Genomic DNA, 17,223 nt, shown 5'->3' with positions numbered 1-17,223 from the left:
AGAAAGGGAGAGTGAGAGTAAATATGAATGAGGTCTGGACAGGTGGGCACTGGTTGGATTATATAGGCCTTTGTGGACCTGTTAAAGACTTTGGATTCAAGCCTGAGTACAGCGAGGAGCCATTGAAGGCACTTAAATAGAAGAGCCATTAGAAAATTTTTGTGGTTTTCACTTTGGTGGCTGTGTGGAGAAGAGACTGGAGGCCTCTTAGAAGAATCCAGTTGAGAGATGTTGGTTTGGCCTAGGGAATGTCAGTGAAGATGGAGAAAATGGGATAGATTTGAGAGAGTTTAGTTGGATTGGTGGTAAATGAGAAGTGGCCGATAAGGGAGAAGGAGTGTCAAGGACACCTGGGTTTTCTCATGAGTACCTGAAGTCCTTTTATGTTAGTCAGGGGAGCTACGTCCTGGGGTGGTAACAACAGCCTCAAAAATCTCAGGCCAATAGCACAGTCTTCTGTCAGGCAGAGTGGGCTACACATCCAAGTGACCCTCTAGGGCGGCTGTCCTCTAAACTCAGTGATTGGACTGCCCACCATTTTAACAAATTTGGGTCCACCAAATTTGCTGTGACAGGGAAGAGAGGACATGAAGGTTCACACATGGACTCTTCAGGCACTTCTACTCACATGTCATTGGCCAGAGTAGGTGACGTATATGGGTGTACCCTTTTATTTCAAGGAGCTGGAGGTATAATCCTCTCTGGTGCTCAGAAGAAGAAGAGAAACAGAAAACCTGGTGGAAAGGTCTACCACAGTCCCATTTTCTGATATGGAGAACTCTGACGGAGGACCAGATTCTGGGGGAAAGGAGTTCAGTTTCAGATATGCTTTTTGAGATGCTTGTGAGATAAGTAAATATCTGTATCAAGTAGGCAGTTGGCTATTTGAGGAGGAAGGAAGGAAAGAATGAAGGAAAAGAAGAAAGGAGGCAGAGAGAGAAGGAAGGGGGAAGGGAGGAAAATTTGGGTTTTGCATATACATTTAAAATAGATCTATGGGATCATATGAGACTGCAAAGAGACAGTGTCTAGAGAAAAACTAGGATGAAGAAACAAGCCCTTTATGAGTTAGTTAAACTAAACTATACTGTGGGTCTACTATGGGTCAGTGTGAGAGTCTGCCATTTTATACTGCACTGTCTGGGCAGAAACTTGGTCTGAACACAAACTTCAATGTCACCTTCCCAGCACTTGGAAGGATACCTTGCAAGAGGTAGTACCTGGTAACACCTAGTAGGAGGTAGTAATTGATTTATTATATTATATTACCTGTATATGTCCTTTCTGGTCAGCTTTGTGAAGATAGAACAAAACTAATCGTTTTTCATTCAGTGAGTGTACATTAACCAATGTGTACAGTCATGTAACCATCACCACGATCAAGATACAAGCCATTTTCACCACCCTAAAAAGTTCCCTTGTGTGATGTGTGAGTCAAACCCCTCTGCCCATACCCTGGTAACCACTGATGTGTTTTCTATCAATATAGTTTGCCTATTCAAGAATTTCATATAAATGGAATCATACAGTGTATGTTCTTTTGTATCTGGCTGTTTTTATTTAGCATAAGGATTGGCAAACATTTTCTGTGAAGATTCAGATAGTAAGCATTCTTGTAGGCTATGGGGTCTTTGTTGGAAGTACTCAATTCTGCTGGTTACGGCATGAAAGCAGTCTTGGAAAATATATAAACTGAAGGTACACAGCGCTGTTCCAGTGAAACTTTGTTGACAAAAAAAAAGGCTGAGGGCCAGATTTGGCCTGTAGGCTGAAGTGTGCTGACCCTGGATTTAGCACAATGCTCTTCAGAGTCGTTTCTCTTATCATGTGTAGTAATTCATTGTTTTTTGTTGCCGAGTATTCTTTCATTATATGGATGGTATTCCACAATTTGTTGACCCATTCATCCGTTGACGGGCATTTGAGTTGTTTCTAGTTTTTGGCTTTTATGAAGGAAGTTGCTATGAACATTCACTTACAAGGCACTGTGTGAACATATGCCTTCATTTCTCTTAGGTAGATGCCTAGGAGTGGAATTTCTGGGTCATATGCACAAGGTACATTTAATATTGTAAGAAACTACCCAAACTGTTTCTTAAAGGAAGCCTACTATTTAAAGATTTTTATTAAATTTATTTATTTGAGAGAGAGAGAGTGCAAGAGACTGAACAGAGGGAGAAGGAGAGAGAGAAGAAGACTCCTCGCTGAGTAGGAAGTCCAACTCTGGGCCAATCCCAGGACCATGGGATCATGACCTGAAGCTGAAGGCAGACACTTAACCAACCGAGCCACCCAGGCGCCCTGGAGACCTACCATTTAACCAATAATGTATGAGAGTTCTAGTTGTTCTGAGTTCTTGGCATTGTAGTGTCTACTGGAATAAATATTTATTAATATTTCAATGTTGATGGATATAAATGAATCAATGAAGTATGTTGGGAATATTGTCTAGTGTCATTGATTTTTTAGATGTGATTTTTTTAATGACTACTTCTTATGGCTTTACCATAAATTATTAAATAGATTTCCTGTGTAGAGGGCAGTGTGTTCAATACTGCACATACTGACAAAGGTACAGAGTGCAATTACTCTTTACTCTTCTTGGCAGTTACTTGCTATGGCTTGTGCCTTTCCTCATCGGTTGATCTGGGGATTGGGTTGAAATCCTATGGAAATTGGATGAGCCTAATTTAATCCCACTTTTGAGTGGGCAGCCACCCTACCTCTTCATGGGTATGTCAAGGAGTAACCTCAGGCAGATCCTGGATTTTTCTCAGAAAGGTATTTTGTGTCTTTTGGTCCCCCAGTAATTTGTGCCTTAGCATGTAGCTGCATGAATTTTTGCTGGGACAGTCTTTAAGTTAATGTTTGAAATGTCTATCTACCTCATTTTTTTTTTTTTTTAAATCTCAGTCAAGTTTTGTAAACTTCTACTTTAAGCTGTGTAACTTCCCAGTAAGCTGTCTTATACCTGAGTGAATTGCTTTGCTATTTAGGTTTTTTTTTCCCATAATAAGCTCATTAAATGCTAGGGCTTCATACCAAAAAGTCATTATTTCAGTTTTGAGTACTTGTTCTGAGGCTATATACTTGGACAGAGCTAGATGTCCATTAAGATTATTCCTTGTTAGTGGGAATAAAATCATGTTACTGGCTTATATGAGAGTCCCTCTGTTCTTTGTCTAGGGAGGTAGGAGAGTATATTCAACTCACACAAAAGTTTATCCATTCATTAAGTGGAAAGGTAAAAACATAGAGGCCATCAAGAGATCCCAGTTTTACCTGACAGGAGGTTATGCTTGAGTCACGGGGTACTTTTCCCGCAGAGCTCTCAGAGGTAGGGTCAAATTGCAGGTTCTGTCTCAGTGTCAAGAAGTAAGTCTGTGTTGAGCCTGAAAAGCTCAACCATAGGATCCCTTCCATGGAGTCAAAGTCAGAACCAAGTTTACTACGTCACCGACAATATTACGTTAGTACCAAGTGGGAAGGTACAATAGGAATCCATAATGGAAAAGGGCCTAAAGCCTCCTTCTTCCTCATGAACCATATTTCTTGTAAAATCCTGGATTTGCAGATTAATAGAGCTAATATTGACCGGCTCTCACCATGTGCCAGGCCCTTTCTAAGCATTTTGTGTATATTAAGATCAAAGGAAGTTCACTGTAATGGTACAGAACACAGACTTTTGGGCTGGCTAGATTGCTAACTAGCCAAGTTAGTGGCTGGTTTCCTCAGTGACTGTATTTCTTCATTTTTTGCGTGGGGATTTTGACAGCACCTATGTCCTAGGACGGTTGGGAAGACTGAATGAGTTCATTTACCGCTACTGCTCAGGAGGATGCCTGGCACATAGTAAGTCATATAAACACTAGCTTTTACCATCATCATCTTATTACTCATCTCAAGAAAGCTGTGAGATAGGTACTGTGGTTTTCCCTATTTTACAGTTGAGTAAACTGAGGCACAGAGAGCAATTCTCCCAAGGCCACAAGGCTAAGAGGCAGTGAAAGTGGATTAGAATACATGCAATCTGAGTCTAATCTGTGGCTGTAACTGTTGTGCGCTGCTTCCTCTCAACTTAATTAAGAAGAAAATGGCCATGAATTTTAGGTGTAATCTGCAGTGAAGCAAAGAGGCCCATAAGGAAGAGGTGAGTAAGAGGGCTATCTCCTGTACTGGTGGCCTGAACTTGACCACTGGTTCCTCTGGATGAGTGTATACATCCATTGACTTGATAGTGGTCAACAGATTGGCCAAGAGCTTATCTTCCATTTGGAGTAGTCCCACTTCAATAAATGACATCGCCCTCTCTTCTGTTAAGTAAGCCAGAATCCTAGGTCACCCTTAGCTCCAGCTTTTCCCTCATTTCTGTATCTAGTCTATCATTAATTCCTGTTGATTTTTATTTTTTAAAGGCCTCATAAATCCTTCACCTTCTCCATTGCCACAGCACCATATCAGCCCAAGCCACTGTCCTCAATCTCTTTCTTACCAAACTCCACCACTCTGACTATTCTTTTTTTTTTTTTTTTAAAGATTTTATTTATTTATTTGACAGAGAGAGACACAGTGAGAGAGGGAACACAAGCAGGGGGAGCAGGAGAGGGAGAAGCAGGCTTCCAGCAGAGCAGGGAGCCCGATGTGGGGCTCGATCCCTGGACCCTGAGATCATGACCTGAGCGGAAGGCAGTCGCTCAACGACTGAGCCACCCAGGCGCCCCCACTCTGACTATTCTTGCTGCATTCCAGTGTTTTCTTCCCATAGCCTAAGGCAAGATGCAAATCTTATAATCTTGTGCCCTGGCCTAGAACATTACCCATTTTCACATTCAAATCCAGATCTGTCTGATTCAAAACCTGTCTTCTTTCTCATGCCATCTTGCCTCTATAAAGTTTGGAGCAGTTAGCTTTGATTTGAAGAGATGAAAAATGTAAGATTCTTAGGTGTCCAAGTAAAATCAGGTTTTCTTTGACCTCATTCATTAAATTCATGCCTCAGATAATTAGGTCCTAGAATCTGACCCCATTACCAGACCTGTCAGCAGAACTCAAGTGTTCCATAAAGATTTATAATATCTGACCTCTTTTCTAGGCAAGGCAGAGCATATTGTAATAGGAAAATGATAAGATGCATGACAGCCTTTTCTAATTTTTTTTTTCACAATCTCGCTCACGTTTTTGTGGTTGTTTTTATTATTATTGGTTTGGTTTTTGCCTGACTCTTTATCAAAGCAGATATTAACAGGTTGAATCCCAAGTTTGCTAGAACTGAGTGCAGATAGAAAAGAGTTTTTTTAAGATTTTATTTATTTGACAGAGAGAGAGCACATGCGAGCACAAGCAGGGGGGAGGGGCAGAGGGAGAAGCAGGCTCTCTGCTGAGCAGGGAGCCTGATGTGGGGCTCCATCCCAGAACCCTGGGATCATGACCTGAGCCGAAGGCAGACGCTTAACTGACCAAGCCACCCAGGGGCCCCTAAAAAAGACTTTTAAAAATCATCAGCATCCTGTTCATTTACCAAAGTAAATTTTAAAAGGTACTCAGTTAGCAAACTGCCACACTGAGTTAGAAGTCCCTCTGTTTTCCTCTTGTCAGCTTTTAATCTCGCCTCTTCCCAGGGCACGAAAACTGAGTGTAGGGAAGCACTCTCCAGGGCAAAGTGAAGAGGAAATGAGCTTGCAACAAAAAAAATCCATCCAGAATGTGATCCTCGGGTTGGCAGTAAGCAGACTGGCAACTCCAGGCTGTAATCAGTAATACTGGTTTTCAGAACAGAACTGCAGGCCATCTTTCCCCCAGTTTGTACCAGTTTTATTTTTATTTTTTGTTTTTAAATGAACGTGGTAAGGAATTTCTAGATTCACATACATGCCTATGGAAGAGCAATCCGTTTGTTCACGAACAGTAAACACTGGCCTACTGGATCCACTATGATCCTGGTGTTTGTATGAAGAACTCTTCAAAGTGTGGCCCCTGTCAGTGTGGATAGCATGTGCCCTGACAGCATTTTATCTTAAGGCACATTGCAGCAAACTTGTGAGGGAGCCCAGATAAAAATCAGAAGAGGAGATTTCTATCATATAATCCTGGGAGTCTTGACAGAGCCTCCCAGGGTGAAGGGGATAAGAGAAAAAAGTCAGGTTTTGATTTTTGTTTGTCTTGCTGGGGGTGTGGGCTTGTGCCTCATTACCAGAGGGATAAGCTGTCAAAAGCCCTGAAAATGGAGGAAATTCATGTTTTCAAATGGAAACTTCCCTGAGAAACATTTCAGAGTTCTGTCTAGAGCCAGGATGTGATACCCTAGTAGTACTGCTTGTCACCATTGGCCACAGTGCCTTGGTTCCCACTAAAACCTCAGCTTCTGGGGAGCAGCGGGGCCCAGGTCAGGCAAGCATGCTCATCAGGCCCTAGCCGGATCGTGCGTCCCCTCCGTCAACTTGCTGGGTGGAACATTACTGCATTAGGGCTACTCACTTGGAAAACAGGATGGCGGAGTCAGTGAGTGGGGCAGCTGGATGGATCTGCCCCTCAGACTGCGAGGTTGGAAGTCACTCTGCAGGGCTGGAGTGACATGCAGCTGGGAAGCTGTGCGGTGATAGTGGGGCAGGTCCCTCTCGGTGTAGAGAGCACCCCTTCCATCCTTCTTGAGGGACTCTTAACTGTCTCAGAACTGAAGACCACACCCACTTGTCCTTGGAGAAAAAGGATTGAGAAGTTGAATCCCGGTCACCTCTCTATACTTAGAGAGCTTTCCTGTGAGACATGGGTCGGGACAGAAAATGGGTCTGTTTTATTCCATCAGGTTGTCCGCTCAGGCATTTCTGCCTTTGAAAGGCAGGTGGATCCTTCCAGAATCTTAACACTAACCTTCCCCTTCCAATTCCTCCCAGCCTCGTCACTTGCCTAGAAACTTGCGCTCATCTTTTAAAACCCAGAAAAAAGAAAAAGTGATCATATCTCTAAAACCTCCCTGGACTTGAACCTGGGTAATCATTCCTCTCTAGTGTCAGAAGAGTTTGTCCAGTTCTGTCTTGATGCCAAAGGGAGGAAGAACCACTGAGCGGTGGGACCTCTGTGTGTTTCACTAGGGAGGCCCCGGGGGCCGAAGCCAGGTACCCATGCCTGCTAAATCAGTACTCACTAATACTACCCTAGCAGGCCCTGTTCTCATTGCTTTATATGTTTTAGTCTTCACAGCATCCTGTGAGAAAGCTTCCAGTGTTGTTCCAGGGTCACAGAGGAGGACACTGAGGGCTGGACACGTCATGTAACTGTCCCAGTCACAGAGCTGTGGGCCTGGCAGGACCCAGCTTGCCACCCAGGCGGACATCTGATCTCACACTCACTCGCCCGCTCGTGTTCCTCTGGAGAAATTAAACCCGAAGGGCTGAGGAGGGAGAGAAAGGCAGAGGCTCGTGCCATCCCGGGAGTGCGACGCTGCTCCGTGCGTGCCTTGCCGTTCAGCGTGACTGACTCTGGGCTGAGTTGTCCGGTGGCAGGCTGTGGAGGCACGGCCCAGCACTCCGCCTTCGCGGAAGGCGCTCGCGGCTCATCTGATGCAATCGAATTTCCTAGGGTGGCCTTTAGAGCTCGGCTGTTGCTGGAGAGAGAGGGAGAAAGAAGTTTCACATATTGTTTTTTGATCAGCAGGTTTGGAAACTTTGAGTGTTTGGCTCACAGGATGATGGAAACGCTCCAGCATTTCCTGTGGCCTCGAGTCTGGGTTCGGAGATAGAGAGCTGGGCCTGAGCTTTGCCTCCTCCACTGGGGAATGTCAGCACACATCAGGAGTGACAAGGCTTGCCTGCTGGGAGCAGGGGGGCTGGGAGGGCCTGGCGGGTGGCGGGGGGAAGAAGGGGTGCAGTCAATGGCATTACAACAACTGAAAAGGAATTTGAAAAGCAAATATCCAAAAACCGAAGAAAGGAGGAAGTGTGTGCCTCAGTTTGTAAAATAATGACCTTTCCAGTTGAGATGCTGATTCCTAAAGTGTAAGAGAGCTCCTAGCAAAGGGCGAAGAACCAGCAGCTCAGCTCCTGTCTCCTCTTGTTTCTGACAGACTTTCTCCAGGAGGAAGACAAATCTGGAGTAGGCCCTAGTCTCACCTCTGAGCACCTCTAATTCTATTCCCGTCCAATGGGACAAATGAATAGCTGCTGCTTGAAGAAGTGCCTGAAGGTTTTCTGAGAAAGGAATTCTGGATTTTAAAAATGCGTCATTGGTTTGAGTAATCCTTCACATTTTTTTTTAAACCTCTGACTTTGCTTTTAAGGAAAGAGTGATTCATTCATTTATTCATTCAATTGTCTGAAAACTATTTATTGAGCTGCTATTTGCCACACCATCTGGTCAGGACTGGAGGTGCAGAGATGAATGAGGATCTGTGATCCCCACCCTTGGGGGACTCATAAACTAATAGCATCAAGTATGGAAAGGTGCTCTGGCAGGTGCATCGCAGGCACAGAAGAAGACACCCAGGGCAGTTGCTTTTTAGCTTGGGTGGCTGTGGGGTCAGGGAAGTCTCTTGGGGCACCTAGCACAGGAGGCTGGCTTTGAAGTCTAGGTGGGAATGTTTGAAGCCAACCCAAGGGTGGCAGGAAAGGACATTCCAGGGAGAGGGAACATTATGAACAAAGGCAGGAGGCACAAGAATTTGCCATGCCCAGGAAACGGCCGGTAGTTTCAGGAATTGTCTTGGTGCCTTTCCTCCCCCCTCGGTAGAACATGGCGCACCTGCAGAGTAATCCTGACCTGGCCGGTCTGGGGCTTGCCGTCTGTATGCAGTGTTTCCCACAGCCCCTGCAAAAGGACTGCAAAAGGATGACTTTAAAGAAAAACCTGTTTGCCATGACTGACTGAGTTGTCATGTGTGTATTTGGGGATGGGGTGCAGGGGTGCTGTTGGCGGGTTGGGTGCAGGGGTGGTGCTCAGAAGCAGGCAGGATCCAGGCTGTGGCCCATGTGATATGGGCCCTGAATCACCATTCAAAGTTTTTTGTTTTGTTTTGTTTCTAAGATTTTACCTATTTATTTGAGAGAGTGAGCAAGAGAGAGAGAAGGAGCAGGGGGAGGGGCAGAGGGAGAGGGAGAAGCAGACTCCCTGCTGAGCAGGGAGCCCGACTCCAGGCTCAACCCCAGGACCCCCAGGACCATGACCTGAGCGGAAGGCGGACGCTTAACCAACTGAGCCACCCAGGTGCCCCACCATCTAAAGTTTTAAAGCAGGAAGGGAGATGTTGAGCTTCAAGCTCTCACAAATACAAATACTCCGTTTCTTCTGCTGTTTATCTTCTCGTTTGCACAGTAGAAGTTGTAGTTAATTGAATTTTTACTGTCCAATGTGAATTGGAAAGAGTTACTCAAAAGAATTGGGCTGCTTTCCTGGAGCTAATCCCATAGACGCAGGTGATGATAATTCAATATGGGGCTAAAGGAAAGTTTTCTCTGCCACTTTCCACTGTGTATCTGGCCAAAACTATTCAGCACTTCTTTTTTTCCAGAGAAACAAAGGAGGAAAATGGTCTCAAAAGCATGATTTCCCAAAGTGTGTTGCATGTGAAACCAGTGCTCCATGAAAGATGCTCCATGAAAAAAAATTTTTTTCTAGAAAGATACATTTGGAAAATACTTTGTATTGCATACGAAAATTTCACAGTACACATATATTACATTAAAGGTCCAAGAAGCCCTATAGTAAAGGAACCTTTTTAAAAAAGTGGTATAGTGATTCAAAACATGGCCATGGAATCAGAGAGGTGTGGATTGAGTTCTGGCTGGGCTCCATATTTGGATACGAGATCTTGGGCAAGATACTCGATGTGTGTGCATCTTAGTTTCCTAGTCTGTAAACTGGTTTAGTAATGGTACAGATTTTATAAGGTTGTTACAAAAAGTATATGGTACATGAACCAGTTGGTTCCATAATTAGCTATTATTTCATTCAGTGTTTTACAAGAGATTTAACTTTTTCTTTCCTTCCCTTTCCTCCTTCTTCATTTTTTTTTTTTCTAACATTACATTACTTAATATCTGAAGGCAGCAGTGTTGTATGGGAAATGCCGGGCTAAGGCTAATTCCTGAAATGCCTGCCTGACTCCTGGTTGCAGGCCAGGAGAGGACAAGCAGCTTCTAGGCAGTGAAAGCTCCATCAGAAATGTGGACGTGCAGGTATCTGAGCTCTAGAACCAGTGAATAAAATACCATTCCTATTTAGCTCCAAGGTCAGATTAACTTCAGTGTGTGTTTTGTGTGCCAGTTGTCTCTCGAGGGACTGGCACGATTATTACTTGGGGCAGTAAACAGATATGATAGGGTTGGTGTATTAGTTAGGGGTTTTTCAATTACCAGTGATGGAATCCTAACTCAAACTCACTTAGCATAACAGGGAATTTATGGGCTCATATATCTAGGAAGAGTATTAGGAGAGCTCAGAGGATGGAAGAAAAAGGGTGAAAGAGGCTGGAGCTCGATATATTAGGACTCTTGTCCCCCTTCCCTCTCTCCTATGTCTCTTTGCTGCTTGTCTTTGCTTCTGCTCGCCCCATCCCTTCCTGTCGCAGATGGCCCGTCCCCACACCGAGGAAGACAGCTGCCAAACAACCCCCCACAGGAAGACAGAACTCTTTCCTTCCAGGCCTCATAGAGCGGTCCCCAGAAATGGATTTGCTTGGATCATGTGTCTGTCCCTCGGACCAATCAATCACTGTTGCCAGGGAGGTGGGCATTGTCATTGGCCCCAACGTGCCCACTCTTGGTTGTGGGACAGGATCTGCCACCTGAAGAGAAGAGCTGGGAAAGCTCACCAGACGGACGAAAACCAAAGCTACGAGAGTTCGCTAGAGCTGCATGTGAGGGAAAATGCGCTAGAGTCAAAGGTCACAGAATTGTCCTCCAGTGGTAGCAAGGTTTTCATGTTTTTATATAAATTCCCTTTCCTCTTGATTTTAGCAACTTAAAAGATTTTATCTGTTAAGTGATTCTTGTTCCACATCTCACCTCTCCCTTTTTTTTTTTTTTGCAGTTAAAATAGTATATTCATGACTATTCCTGCCCACTTTGTAAAGTTGGTCCATATAATACGTTTTTATAAAAGCAAGATTAGAGTCAGTCACCTCAGTGCCCTGCTTTTCAGCCAGGGATGATTTTGTCCCTCAAGGGACACCTGGCAATGTCTGGGGACATTTTGATTGTCTCCAATTTATAAGCGACCAATTGGATTGTGTAACTGGCATCTAATACTGGGCAGAGGCCAAGGATGCCTGCTAAACATCCTGCAGTGCCCAGGATGGAGCCCCACAGCATAGAATTATCTGATCCAAAATGTCAATGGTGCTGTGGTTAAGAAACCCTGCTGTAGTGGTTTCAGGAGTACAGACCTTCTAGTAGCCAAATTTATTACTCTACGAATCTTAATGGATTAAAAAGAAATTACTTTTATTTATTTTTAAAGGGCTTTTGCTTTTGCTTTTTTTTCTTGATGGTATCAGTGTATGAGAGTGTTATTTTGCCCACATTCTCACCAATCAATAAAGTTCATTTCTTACCAGTATGGTAGACAAAAAAGGTATGATCTTTTACTTTGCATTTTTCTTATTACTATTAAGGGTGATCTTTTGGGTATTTATTGATCATACATTTCCTGTTGTGTGGATTACTTTGTTTCTTTGTTTCTTTTCTTTTTAGGTTCTGCAAGTGGTTTTTTTTAAAAAAATACAAGAGATCATTATTAAGGATATTTTACCAGGTTGCAACAGCTATTGCAACTATTTTCTTGATTGTTTATTATTTGTTTTTAAATTTTTATGATGCTTTTTGGAATGGCAAGATTTCAAGTGTCTTTGTGTCAGATCATCAGCCTCTTCTTTATGCTTTCTGTCTTCAATGTTACATTGCTTTGCTAGGGCTGCCATAACAAAGCACCATGGCCTGGATGAGTTCAATAAGAGAAACGCATTGTCTCCCAGTTCTCGGGGCTGGAAGTCTGAGATCAACGTGTTGGCAGGGTTGGTTCCTTCTGAAGCCTCTCTCCCTGGCTTGTAGATGGTCATGTTCTTACTGTGTCCTCAGATGGTTGTCCCTCTGTACCTGTCTGTGTCCAGATTTCCTCCTATAAGGACAGTCAGATAGGAATACAGCCCATGCTAATGACCTCATTTTAACTTAATTACCTCTTTAGAGGCCTTATCTCCAAATACAGTCATATTCTTAGGTACCAGGGGTTAGGACCTCAACATTTTCAGGGGAACACAGTAGCCCATAATCATGTGAGAGGGGCCTCCACCACCTCGGGAATATGTAAATATTGGGGGGAAGTTATTCAAACTCGTTAACCCCACTATTTCCATAATCTTTATATGACTTGTCACCAGTAGATAATGACGGCCAGTGGGGCAGAGGACAGTTTTCCTGGGGAGGAAGGAAGGGACAGAGGAGTTGAAGCAAGTCATTTATCCAGCTGTTTGGTATTTCTTTCCCATTGATCTGCCTTTTGGCTTCTACTGGCCCATCTGTCAGGCTCTTTCAGTGCAGTGGTTGGGGCACACAGTTCACCAGGGCAAGTGTGTTAGTTTTTCCATTACACAGCTCCTATAGGAATGTCCTCTTAGGCTCACTTTTTTTTCTCTCTCTCTTAATAGAGTTTGCTGGTGTAACAGAAAGACTAGAAATAAGATACAAGGGTTTAAAGCCATTACAGGGACCGAAAGTGAAAACTGTATGGGAAATTGGGGGGGGGGGGAGATCAGGTATTTGGGAACTTTATTCTTCCCAAGACCTAATCAGATAGACTGGAAAACATGTAGAGATGTAACAGATCTTTAAGAGACTACAGTGAGGTTAGCTTCAAACTCAGAGGCATGTACAACTTTGGGCAAAGAACAATGTGTAGAGACAGACAGATTTCTAGATGGAATCAAGAATGGTTTCTCTCCGTTGTCTTGGAAACGTGGCCCAAAGCTAAGAAGGAGACATTCAACAGAATGATAAAGAAAGTTTCCACTTGCTCAAGGGTTACGGAGTCACATTTAACTGACGCGCAGACTTGAGTAACAAACTCCCAAATAAAAAGCGACTCCTCCATCCCACATTAAATTCACTCAACTATAAATAAGCCATTTGACATGCATATTAAGGTTGTAGAATCTTCATGTTAAAATGGGAATAAAGTAAATCAATCAGCAGGCAAGCAGGGCCATTGTAGAATTCTCCACCCATTTCCCAGTTGCCTCTAGGGACTTGAGAGTTACCTTACAAGACAGAATGCTTGGAGTGTCTAGCCAGCTGCAGAGACTTCCCTTTAGAGGGTCTTAAATTTTAGTTTGCATAAGAATTATTATATCAGGCTGTTTACACAGATTTACATGCCTTATATTTACTGGGCAATTTTGACAACATTAGGCTCAGTTTTACTGCCTGGTGGCTCTGATGAGCTATTTAACTGTTCGTCATGCAAATATAAATTCAAGAGGATAAAATGTGGACTTCTGAGGATAACAATGTGGACTGGATTATTCATTTAGCAATTGTACACCTGACTCTACCCCATGGGAGCCCCATCTGTGCTGTTTGTTATTGTGGGCAATGCTGATGAGGTCTAATTGGACTTGTCAAGTGAATTCCTAGGGGACCCCCCTAGCCTCTTGGCTTTCTCAATGGCTCCTTTGTACACTGCTGCTATCATATTCTCCACAGGGACTCAGGGAGAGTCACATCATTGTATTCTCACCTGTTCAACAGGTTTGGTCTCAACAGTTTTTGAGAAATAAATCCTAGTTAAAGGGGAAGAAAATCACCTTTGGTTGTTGATTCCTGGGTGGTTAGATGACCCCTTTTAGTGTAATTCTAGACTATTTTATGTATAGGAGGGAAGAAGGGTTCAAAATGCATTTTATTTTTTTTTTAAAGATTTTATTTATTTATTTGAGAGAGAATGAGAGATAGAGAGCATGAGAGGGAAGAGGGTCAGAGGGAGAAGCAGACTCCCTGCCGAGCAGGGAGCCCGATGTGGGACTCGATCCTGGGACTCCAGGATCATGACCTGAGCCGAAGGCAGTCGCTTAACCAACTGAGCCACCCAAGCGCCCTCAAAATGCATTTTAATTTTCATTATGTATTCTCTTGACTCTCACAATTGTGTGTTCTTTGTTTGAATAGTGTTACCTAATGTTTACGCAGTCTATTTTCACATTAGAACCTGTTTTCTTAATTCTTATTCTAGGGTATATAACTGATATGGATCCTGAATTGAAGTGATGTGGTATAGACATAAAACATTGTCTGTAGAATTCTCAAGTGAATAAAAGAGCATATCCACTATGAAGAAGAAGACCCCAGTACAGATCGTCTACTTGTATTTGCATATATGAGACTTCATAATTATTTAACAAGTCCCTGTTGTAGAATATTCAGTTGTTTTTAAGTTTTGGGGGGTCATAACCAAAACAGCAATTGTCATTGTTATAGTTAAGTGAATAATTCTCTCTTGAGGAAATATCCTAGAAAAATAAAATAACTTAGAGAATACGAAATTATAAGGCTTTTGGTACAGTTTGCCAAAAGTACCTCTGGAAAGTTGTACCAATTTATACTCTGAGCAGGGACATGAACTTTCTTCTTAAGGACTCATAAACCAAGAGCGTCTAGGGAGTCAAGAGAATGGTGAATGACCTTCCCAAGTTATGACCCCAACTGCTATTGGAACTACTTTTGCCCTTATTTGGTTTCAGCCACTTGCCTGTTTTAGGAATATGCCAGGCCTGCACCTGCCTCAGGGCCTTTGCAGTGGCCATTTCCTTGGCCTTCAACATAATTTCTCCAGATGTCCTCCTGGCTCACATCCTCACATCTCACGAGCCTCTGCTCAAATGCTGCCTTCTCAGTGGAGCTTTCTCAGATTTCCCTTTTTATACCATTGTACTTCGGCCCCTCTCACACAGATACGTTCACACCCTTCAGGTGCTCCTTCCCTGCTGCATTTTGCTCCGTATCCCTTGAGGTGTCTAACATCTAGATTTGCTGCTGTATCCCCAGCACTGAGAACAGACCTGGCACAGAATAGTGGGGCTCAATAATTGTTCGTTGAATGAGTGAACCACTGCTTTGTAGATTTGCTCTTGCCGGTTAGCACTAATTAGTCTCCTGGCAGGCTTCCCTCATCATCCTTGGCCAAAGGAGCAGCAGTTTTGTTTGGGTTCATTTCTGGTACTTACCAGCTCAGTGGAGTTAGTTATTTCTCTAACTGCCGGTGCTGTCCGGGCGGCCATTAGTAAGTCTGCTATCTTCATCATCTTGGTGATGTCCAGCTACCACTGAGGTGGGGATAGTAACTGACAAGGCCTACTCTGGTCTGATAAAGAGCCAAAGGCACGTGTTTGATCAAAATCTGCATACACAGATCAATTTCTGAAAAAAAAAGGACCAAGAACCCAATAGAAAAGAGACAAAAGATTTGGACAGTTCACAGAAAAGTGGACATGGGACTTTGCCTCCTTATGTTCAGCCTCACTCACAATAAGAGAAATACACATTAAATACACATTAAAAGTACACATGACTGCCTTTTGGGATGCCTGGGTGGCTCAGTTGGTTGAGCGACTGCCTTCAGCTCAGGTCATGATCCTGGAGTCCCGGGATTGAGTCCTGCATCGGGCTCCCTCCTCAGAGGGGAGTCTGCTTCTCCCTCTGACCCTCTCCCCTCTCATGTTCTCTCTCACTCTCTTGCAAATAAATAAACAAAGTCTTTAAAAAAAAAAAAGTACATGTGATGTATTTCTTCAGTGCATCTGGTGTGCAAATGTTCAGTCTGTTGATGAGGCTGTGTGGAGATAGGCAGCCTCATCCATTACTGGAGGGAGTGTAGATTGGTGCAATGCCTATGGAGGGATGTCTGAAATGGCTGTCAAAATTTAAAATTGCATATGATCAGGACGCCTGTGTGGCTGAGTCAGTTAAGCAGCGGACTCTTGGTTTTGGCTCAGGTCATGATCTCATGGGTTGTGAGATCAAGCCCAGAGTTGGGCTCTGCCCTCAGTGCAGAGTCTGCTTAAGAGTCTCTGTCTCCCTCTGCCCCTCCCCTCAAATCGATAAATAGGTCTTTAAAAACATAAAATAAAATAAAACTACATATGTTCTTTGACCCACCAATTTCACTTCTGTGCATCTACAGTAAGGATACCTGCACATGTGCAAAATGATGCGTGCATAAAGCTCTTCACCACAGCCTCATTGATAATAGCCAAAAGTAGGAAATCACCCCCAGGTGATAGAGAACTAGCTCATCATATAGGATACTTCCATATAGAGAACAACTATGCAGCTATAAAAGGAGCCAGGATGCTTTATTTGTATTAATATATAAATACACAAAATGGAAAAAAAAAAAAGGTATGGCATGCCGCCTCTATTTTTCTAAAGAAAGGGGGAAATGTAATATATTTTTGCATTTGCCTTATATACAGGAAGCCCTTCTGGAGGGGCACACAAGAATGGGGTAAAAGTGGACAACGGGTGGATGTGTAACTTTAGGAGGAGGGAGATTCTACGCTATATTTTCACACACACCTTTCAGTTTTGAATCACATGAAATGTCTCACCCGTTCAAAAATACTAAGTTAAGAAAGTCATCCTAGAGACACGGGCTCATCTGGGAGAGGCGGTGGAGGATAATCTTCCTTTGTGAAAGCAACACTATTAATTCCAGTGAGAATTCAAGGTCCGTTCTGAATGCCGCACCATCCGCATCAGTCAATTGGCTTCCCCCGCCCCCCCGCCCCCCCGCCCCGAAGGCGTCGTGTGTGAACTGTGGCCTTGGGGAAGGAGCGTGTGTGTGCATGTGTGCGAACCTCGAGGCATTTCTCCTTCCTCACGATATCCTGGTTGCTATAGCGCGGAGCTCTATTTGTGACACACAGAAAACACTTTAAAGAAATGCTGCTTCCTGACCATGACTTCCTGGGCAATCTGTTCTTCCGGAGACTGTTGAGTGCGAGAAGTTTACGTGTGTCTCTGGACAGAGTGAGCCCAGCTCATTCCGACCCTGGGCACCGTGTGGAGCCGAGACCGGTGGTAAGGGACACGCCCTCCCTCGCCGGGGCCGCGTCTGCTGGAGGCTTTGCCTCCAGGGCATCGGCACCTTCCTCTCATCTGTCTTCTCTCCTCGGGAGTGGCTGGTGGTGCAGTTTGGTGCCCTGTGTGTTCTGCACCCAGAGCCGTTTCTCATACCTAAAAC

General features: G+C 43.8%; 1 protein-coding gene across 7 annotated transcripts in view; it reads left to right on the top strand.

Moving 5' to 3' along the window:
• The window catches only part of ELMO1 (engulfment and cell motility 1), a 553,802-nt gene that overhangs the window by 109,662 nt on the left and 426,917 nt on the right, over positions 1 to 17,223 (top strand). Inside the window, exon 1 of one of the 7 annotated variants that reach the window (XM_027573073.2) lies at positions 16,975 to 17,060. The exons of the other annotated variants lie outside the window; for them this stretch is intronic. The gene's annotated coding sequence lies outside the window, so the exon portion shown is untranslated. Of the gene's footprint in view, positions 1 to 16,974; positions 17,061 to 17,223 lie in introns of those variants that run through there. 7 annotated transcript variants of the gene reach the window in all.

Source organism: Zalophus californianus, chromosome 12, assembly GCF_009762305.2.
Source record: "Zalophus californianus isolate mZalCal1 chromosome 12, mZalCal1.pri.v2, whole genome shotgun sequence".
NCBI lineage: Eukaryota > Metazoa > Chordata > Mammalia > Carnivora > Otariidae > Zalophus > Zalophus californianus.
The sequence above is the reverse complement of the archived record's forward strand: the minus strand, read 5'-3'. Positions and strand labels throughout refer to the sequence as shown.